At 46.3% G+C, this 7,872-nt stretch overlaps 1 long non-coding RNA gene and 1 other non-coding gene across 2 annotated transcripts in view; one reads left to right on the plus strand and one right to left on the minus strand.

The window, feature by feature from the left end:
- Positions 1-2,058, minus strand: part of LOC141154614 (uncharacterized) — a 30,019-nt gene extending 27,961 nt beyond the window's left edge. Inside the window, exon 1 of the long non-coding RNA XR_012247452.1 lies at positions 1,847-2,058. This is a non-coding gene — a long non-coding RNA (uncharacterized lncRNA). The remainder of the gene's footprint in view (positions 1-1,846) is intronic.
- A 975-nt stretch (positions 2,059-3,033) lies between these two features.
- LOC141155627 (U6atac minor spliceosomal RNA) lies at positions 3,034-3,159 on the plus strand. The gene has a single exon (XR_012247554.1). It is a non-coding gene; the product is annotated as a U6atac minor spliceosomal RNA (small nuclear RNA).
- The last annotated feature ends 4,713 nt before the right edge of the window (positions 3,160-7,872 follow it).

A 7,872-nucleotide genomic window follows, 5' to 3' on the forward strand; every position in this document is an offset into this window, starting at 1 on the left:
CTTTATTTAGCTCCAAAAATCATTCATTGATGTACAAAAACGCATGAAAAAAACGCAACAAAAATGCGTCAAAAGGCACGTTTTTTCTGCAGCGTTTTTCCTGCCAGGAGATGCAGAACCGCTGCAGAAATTTCTGCAATCAAATCCTGAACGTACGCACATAGCCTTACTGTGTGTATATTACTAGAGATGACCAGCAGAGGGCAGACATCGGTACTACTGTACTACCAGCCACAAGTGTGCACTACTACAGATGGCCACCAGAGGGCAGATGTGCATCATCAGTACTACTACCAGCTAAGACACTTTATTTCATGCAGTACTACATATTGCGACCAGACAGACATAATACACGAGTACTACTACCAGTCACAAGTCTCCATACTACCTGCACTACTACACTACTACGAATGGCCACCAGAAGCCAAATTTAATAATAATCTTTTTATTTATATAGCGCCAACATATTCCGCAGCGCTTTACAATTTAGACAATTTATAGACATTATCAGCACTTTAATAAACTGGTACTATTATCAGCCACAAGTCTTTGATATAGAAATTAATTATAAACTATTTTCTGCACTACTACAGATGGCCACTGGAGGGCAGAGGTGATACCGGTTCTACTACAAGCCACAAGTCTTCTTAACCCCTTAATGACCGCTGTGAACATCCGACGGTGAGGAATAGGCTGTAGCGCCCCCCAGAGTTGAAAATTCTCCAGGGTCTCAGATACCGGGGGTAGCTGGGACACTTGAGAATATGATTAGGGCCGTTTTTTCCGGTCCCGTCACATGATCGCCGCTATTCACCGAAGCCAAAAAAGACACACGCGGGGATTGCCTGCCATACACGAGCGATCCCTGTATGTTTTTTTGGGGTGTCTAACAACCGTGAAACATGCGGGGTGGGGACTTAAGCATCCGCAATACTTGGTGCATACCCGAGTACCTGATGCAAACTCAAGTAGCGAGCACTTGTGCTCAAGGCTAATGACAACTTATTCAATATGATGACCTAATGTTATCAAATTCTGTGTCGTACTTCTGGTTCAAAATGTTCACTATGCCCCTTAATAAAATCCTTGAGGGGTCTAGTTTCCAAAATGGTGTCACTTGTGGGGGGTTTCCACTGTTTAGGCACATCAGGGGCTCTCCAAACGCAACATGGCGTCCGCTAATTATTCCAGCAAATTTTACATTCAAAAAGTCAAATGGCGCTCCTTCCCTTCTGAGCCCTGCCGTGCGCAGTGGTGCAGTTTTTAGAATGGTGTCACTTTTGGGTATTTTCTGTCATAAAGGCCCCTCAAAGTGACTTCAAATGTGATGTGGTCCCTAAAAAATGCTTTTGTGAATTTTGTTGGAAAAATGAGAAATCGCTGGTCAACTTTTAACCCTTATAGCTCCCTAACAAAAAAAAAAATTTGGTTCCAAAATTGTGCTGATGTAAAGTAGACATGTGGGAAATGTTATTTATTAACTATTTTGTGTGACATCTTTCTCTCTGATTTAAGGGCATAAAAATTCAAATTTTGAAAATTGCTAAATTTTCGCCAAATTTCCATTTTTTTTCACAAATAAACGCAACTGATATCGAAGAAATGTTACCACAATCATGAAGTACAATATGTCCCGAAAAAACATTCTCAGAATCAGGGGGATCCGTTGAAGCGTTCCAGAGTAATTACCTCATAAAGTGACAGTGGTCAGAATTGTAAAAATTGGCCTGGTCATTAAGTACATAATTGGCTCCGTCCTTAAAGGGTTAAAGGGGTTGTCCAGTACTATTGATAATGCCCCAATGTATCCCCCCAGGGCCCCTAAGACTTATTGTAAATACTGTACCTTGCGCTGCTGTTTCCGCCTGTGAGTGGCGCTATCGCTGGCCGCTCACAGGCATCACGTGACCCCCGGCAGCAGCCGGATCTGACACCCGCCGAGGTCACGTCACGATCTGGCTGCAGCCGGGGGTGACTGACTTCTGTGTTCCACCAGTGGCTGCTGGGCTGTGGGCGGGGTTAACCCCCCGCCCCCGCATCACACCCGTCATCCACCGCGCGTTCTCTCTCTCCTCATTCATCGGGAAAGCATTTGGTAGATGCTGGGTGTGACGTGCGGGGTAACCCCACCCACAACCCAGCAGCCACTGCGGGGACCCCATCACTGATGTCACACCTCACTTGACGTGACATCAGAGGGGGGTCACATGCTGCCTGTGAGCGCCCAGTGATAGCGCCACTCACAGGCAGAAACAGCAGCACAAGGTATTTACAAAGACACTTCTTTTCACCATAAAAATACATTGGGGCATTATCAATAATACTGGACAACCCTTTTAAGACCTCCACTACTACAGATGGCCACCAGATGGCCTGTGTGATACACCAGTACTCCTACAAGCCACAACTCTTCTTAATGCCTGCACTACTACAGATGGCCACCAGATGGCAGATGTGTTCCACTAGAATTACTGCTAATTCCTTACTGCATGCATTACTAGAGATGACCACCAGAGGGCAGACATCAGTACGATCAGTTATAAATCTGCACTACTACAGATGCCCACCAGAGGGCAGGCGTATCATAATCCTCAACCACAATACGGCGGAGACATTTCCATCCAGCCGATTGCTACAGGAGGAAAAAATAACGTTTTCCTTCTCACATTTGTGAATTCTCAGCTTCTCTTTCTCCCTGTACAGTCGTAGACGTAATCCGCTCCTCGCCGCTCGCGCTAATCACGTGATCTACAATGACTCCCTGAAGTCAGGAATGGAATAATCACGTCCGGGTACGGAACAGCCACGCCCCTCTCTGTTATTGGTCGGAATTTTGCATATGTAATTAGCGCAGTTTTGGGACAATTTTAGGACAATTTAGAGCTGAAGGAGCAGAGATATTTTGTTGAGGAAGATGAGAGTGATGATCCACAGTGGCCTGAGGCAGAATATACTGAGGTCTGAGGGTCGCCATAATATGACTCTCCCGCAGTCAGGCGGGCTATATATACCGCGCGGGTCCCTATCTCCGCCGTGTTGTATGAAAGGAGAGAAGGTTAGCACTCCCCTAGACAAGGATGGAAGAGGCCGCACGGCCTTCACAACACATATACGGTTACGGCATTGCCACCTCTGTGGCATCTCTAACCAATGTTTTCCCTCCGCCATGATGGAGGTGATGGAGAGGAGGATGGATAAAGCAGTGTGTGCTGTCATGATGACGAATGGCACCACAACGCTGACCCGTGCTGCTGGAGACTAAGGCCACGGTCACACGTTCAGTATTGGGTCAGTTTTTTACCTCAGTATTTATAAGCTTATACCAGCAGTGGGTGATAATTACAGATTGGTGACGCGTTTCTGTTGGGGTACGTGCACACGGTCCGGACAGGCAGCGCTTTGGACGCAGTATACCTCATGCTGCGTTATAGGAACGCTGGTGACGCCGCATGTCATCATTGAACCATTCACCGCATCCTATACAAGTTTCTCTTGTGGAGACGAGCGACTCTGCAGGAGAGATCGCCATGCTGCGGTCTGGAAAGACGCAGCGCATGTCCACGGGTGATCCGCAGGAGCACGGGATCTCTGCATAGCCCATCCACTGTGCTGTAACGTGGACGCTGTGGGTTCACGGCAGCGGCTCCTGACCCTCTGCACGTACCCTTATACTTTACCTCTGATTGTCCCACTCCTGACTCTGGTTTACAAATACTGATGTAAAATACTGACCGAATACTGAACTGTGAATGTGGCTTAATAGAAACACATCTCCACTTCTGCATTTTCACCCTCTCCTGGTTGTGGCTTACAAATACTGAGGTAAAATACTGATCATGTGAACGTGGTGTAATAATAAGGGCTCACTCACACCGCCGTAGATTGTCTAATGTGAGAATCGGCCGATTATGCTAATGTCACTCTGATCAAACCCTGTCAGTGTCACCTGTGTGATCCGATTCCTCACATCAGAGTATTGTATCACAGGTGAGGAGAAGATGGAGAATGTAATTTCTCCATCTTCTCCATTGCCTCTGTGAGCGTATATCGGACAGCAATCGGATGACATCTGAGTGCAGTCCGATGTGTCACACGCACCATAGACTTGTATGGGTGCATGATCCGTATATCAGAGCCACTTGCAGCATGCTGTGATCGTTTTCTCATGCCAAATCGGCATGAGAAAATAATCACAGATCTGCACTGCCCCATAGTATAAAACTGGGCTGAATGCTGTCCGATAAAACATCATGTTATGCGGCAGTGTGAATGAGGCCCAACATATAATGGACTGTGGCATAATCACAGTGACAGCACTACTCTGCCTGATGCTTTATCTCATCACTGGTAATAAATGGTGATAATACTGCTAGTTATAATGATTACGCCTAGTGCTGAGGATGACACCGCTCTGCAGTATAAAGATGATTATTAATGGGTAGAATACTAATGATCAGAATTTTAAATACTATTATTAAAGGGACCCTGATAGCAGACAGAAGCTGCTGGTCCATGGGCCACACATGTCAGTCACTGTGTGATCTGAGCCATAATGTGCGACTGACTATAAAAGCCACCAGGGACCGAGCCGCACAGGAGACTAGTCAGACAGGCGGGTCCCTGGTGGCTTCTCTCCACCCGCTGCCCTGGAGTTACAGGTGCCGCCCTGCGTGTGTGTATAGGGGGATATACCTGCGAGTCACGGGCAGCGAACAGGGAGGACCCGACTGTCTGACTAGTCTCCTATGTAGCTCAGTCCGCATTGGCTTTTATGGTCAGTTTCTCTCTGAAATGTCGCAGTGTCTGAGTCAGACATCACACAGTGCTCGATCCACAGCCGCACACATCAGCTGTCAGGGTCCCTTTAAATGAGGCGGGTTGCATACATGTGTTTTGCGGTCCGAGCACTTACTGCGATGTCCAGACCGACCACTGTCTCTTAAGCGCCTTTCACACGTCAGTGTCTCCAGTACGTGTGGTGACAGTGTCCACACGTACTGGAGACACTGATACATGTAGGCTCAATCAAATGAATGGATCTGTGCACATGTCAGTGTGTTTCCACAGACCGTGTGTATGTGGGCAAAATATGCCGGCATGTCAGTTTTTTCCTCGCAGCACGGTCCGCAAAATGTCACGCACACGTGCACACTGATGACATCTGTGTGTCATGTACCGGCACCTGGGAATCAGGAGTACAGTTCACACTGTTCCCAAGCACCGGGTGCTGCAAGCATCTGTCATCATTGTCCCCTGCTTGCGCTTCAATCAGCGCAAGCAAGGGAAAATGATGAGAGTATCATTCTGCTCCAGCTGTGTCATGGTGTAAAAATAAAATTAAAAAATCCTTATACTCACCTGTCCGAAGATGTCCCCTGCTGTAACCTACCTGACCGCTCACGCCAAGGAGCATGATTCGCTACAGCAAGCGGACCCCGAAGCGGCGCTCAGTGAGTGACAGGACACCGTTCGCTGAGCGCAGCTCCGGGGCCCGCTTGCTGTAGCGAGTCATTTTCCCCGGCGTGAGCGGTCAGATGGGTTACATCAGGGGACATCTTTGGACAGGTGAGTATAAGGATTTTTTATTTTATTCTTATTTTTACACCAGGACACAGCTGGAGTAGACTACTACTTCCATCATTGTCCGTTGCTAGCGCTAATCACAGCGCAAGAAGGGGACAATGATGAGGGCAGCATTCAGCACCCAGCGCTTGTGAACAGCGATAACTGTATCGCTGATTCACAAGCGCCGGTACATGTAATCCTGATGCGGCACACGTTTGCCACACGTATCTCTCCGGTACGTTTTTTTTCTAGTACCGGAAATATCCAGACGTTTGAAAGAGGCCTTATTATGAGTTGGTATCAGGAGACAGCAGCTGGTTCTGGACCTCATGGTAAGTTCTCAGACCACAAAACACAGATTTGTGAATCTGACCTAAGGCTATGTTCACACGTTGCACTTTTGCTACTTTTTTATGCAAATTAAAAGCTGCTTTTTACAGTACCAGCAAAAGCTATGGAATTTCCAACATCTCATACACACTATTGCCTTTTTTTCTTAATGAATTGTAATACTGCGGCTTTTTTTTTTCAATCTGCAGCGTCAATGCAGCGTTTTTTCAACATAGAAAGCAATAAGAAAGTACAAAAACACTGGGGGAAAAAACGCAACCCTGCATTTTTGGCGGATAAAACTTTTTTAAACATGTACTGTAGACAAATAACATGGAGTCGGTACCAAAAAAAAGCAGCAAAAGTGTACCAAAACCCTTTTATAAGGAGCTTTACTGCCCAGAGAGCAGGTCTTTCCTGCAGGAAAAAAAAATTGCAGCAAAAACGCAACGTGTGAACATAGCCTAAGGCTTATAACGGCCAGTGTCATAATAATGTGTGTAATAATCTGCCTCGTGGTCAGTCATGGCTAGAGTCTGGAGAGCAACCCCCAATAATAACCATCGTATCCCAGATAATATCACTACCAATAATAATAACCAGGATTATTCCTCCCTCCAGGACGCAGCTTTTCATTGTCGTCACTTTTCCAGATTCATAACTCTGTTTCCATCTCTGCAGTCGGATGAGATCTTGTTTTCTGCAGGCCAAGTTCTATCTTCTTCCATTTTGGGCCAGGTCATATATTTTATAGATCCACCTGGGAATAGTTTCGTCTGTTCAGCATGGGGTCAAATAAATCATATTCACCTTCTGATCCCACAGCTCCTCTTCTGCCAGGACCCTGCCAGTCTCTGTACTTTCTATAATCGACATGTGACATGTTGTCAGAGGTGATTGGCTGCAGCCGTCACATGTCCATCCAAGCCTTTAAGAGAAAAGTATGGAGACTAGCAGCATCCAGGGAACATTAGAGGAGGGAGCGTGGACACTGGCGGGAGCGGGCTGAGTTTTGTTTTTTCTCCTCGGAGGAGCAGTGGGGATTGTTGGGTGAATATTTATTTTTCAAAAGGCAAAATAAGACAAGAGGAGGTACTAAAATCACCGCACAATGGTGTAATGTGAACAGGCACCAGCTTCATTGCAGACTGAGCATTCAAATGTGTATGGGAAAAAGTAGAACCATCCCTTTAAAAGTGCAATAAATGTAAATTCTACAAGTCTGTGACAATTGTGAATACAGGCGCGTCATAGTCACAGTCTCTGCGGTCACAAACGTTCTGGATTTGTAGAATCTACATTTTATTGCACTTGGAAGAGTCGTTTTACCTTTTACACTTTACATCATGCCAGTCAGATTATAAAGTGCATTTAGCGGCAGAGAAACCGCAACAGAGTTTTTATTGTAGGCACCCCTTTAGTATGAATATACAGGTGCACAAATCCACAATGTGGCCAATATACAAAGACATAACTACACGATGTGTCCGCACACTGTGACTAATGGATGCATGAACTCAAATATTGCTGGAAATGTTATTAACATAAGGTACTGAGCGGTTTTTTTGATGAGGCTGGTTTGGCACATGGAGCAGTAGGACAGAGTGGGCAGGGACCATCCATATGAAAAGGCACACCTCGAAGCGGTTGGAAGCTCTTTGACCAAAAAATGCTCAGTACCTTACGTTTTTAAGGTTTTCAGCAATATTGGCATTCATATATTTATTAATCGGAGTGTGCTAATGTATCGTGTATGTACAGAGATCCCCCTTTCCCAGGTCCGGCGCCGAGTCTCCAGCACTGCTCCTGATGTCGGATACTGTTTGCAGCGCCGATTATTGTGCTGCAGCTAACCACTTGAGCTGAAGCGGTGCTGCTCACATTGAGGAGATGAGCTCGCCCATTGGCTGCAGCGATACCAATGTGACATCAGTGCTGTAGACACATTGCTGGACCTGGGGAGGGCAAGTAAAGTGG

This window comes from Phyllobates terribilis, unplaced genomic scaffold (genome assembly GCF_046119375.1).
Source record: "Phyllobates terribilis strain yellow unplaced genomic scaffold, ASM4611937v1 Scaffold_7__3_contigs__length_470593459, whole genome shotgun sequence".
NCBI classification, from domain to species: Eukaryota; Metazoa; Chordata; class Amphibia; order Anura; family Dendrobatidae; genus Phyllobates; species Phyllobates terribilis.